The sequence below is a fragment of the Propithecus coquereli genome, unplaced genomic scaffold (assembly GCF_000956105.1).
Source record: "Propithecus coquereli isolate 6110/MARCELLA unplaced genomic scaffold, Pcoq_1.0 Scaffold53, whole genome shotgun sequence".
Taxonomy (NCBI): Eukaryota; Metazoa; Chordata; class Mammalia; order Primates; family Indriidae; genus Propithecus; species Propithecus coquereli.
Window position 1 is genome coordinate 2,677,586 of NW_012151174.1, and position 869 is coordinate 2,678,454.

At 31.8% G+C, this 869-nt stretch overlaps 1 protein-coding gene across 1 annotated transcript in view; it reads left to right on the forward strand.

The window, feature by feature from the left end:
- ZNF607 (zinc finger protein 607) overlaps window positions 1–869 on the forward strand; it is an 11,628-nt gene that overhangs the window by 8,588 nt on the left and 2,171 nt on the right.

Genomic DNA, 869 nt, shown 5'->3' on the forward strand with positions numbered 1-869 from the left:
AAATTTGGGAAATTTAATAATATGTGGGAATTAACACAAGCCTAAATATTCAGAGGGTCAAAGAAGCAATGAAGAGGGAAATTACGAAATACTTTGTGATGGATGAAAATGAGTGCCCAGCATACCAGAATTTATAACGTGCAGATAAAGCAGTACCAAGACAGAGTTTGTAGCTGTAAATGGCCATGTTGGAAAGAATAAAGATCCCAAATCAGTAATTTTGCTTTCTACCTTAAAAAACAAGGAAAGAAAAGCAAAAAAAAAACTGAGATGAGGATAACAAAGGAAATAATAATGATGAGAACAGAGGTAAATGAAACAGTGAATAAAAAGAGAATAGAGAAAATCAACAATCCAAAAGTTTGTTCTTTGTAAGATACAGAAAATTGATAAACCTTTAGATAGACTGACCAAAATAAAAAGAAGACTCAAATTATTAAAATTAGGAACAAAAGGGGCCATATATGTTGACTTTAGAGAAATGAAGGATTGTAAGAGAAAATTAAAACTAATTGAATGTCAACAAATTAAAAAACTTAGATGAATGTTCAACATCCAGAAAATACACAAACTACCAGATTTGACTCAAGAAGAACTGGAAAACATGAAAAAGAAAAAAATCTCACTTCCCCTTTGCTCTCCCCTTTTGTTCTTATAAAGTGATTAAATCAATAAACCAAATACTTCCTACAACAAAAGGCCTTGTGGTGCCATGTGGTTTACTTATTGATTTTTGTTTTTGTTCTCACACTCAGATTGAAGCTGCTGGAGGCCAGGCTTTTTCTGTAATTTCTTTTGTTCATGGCTAGATATATATACTGAAGAGAATTGGAAACATACATCTCACAAAAACTTGCACATAAGTAAGA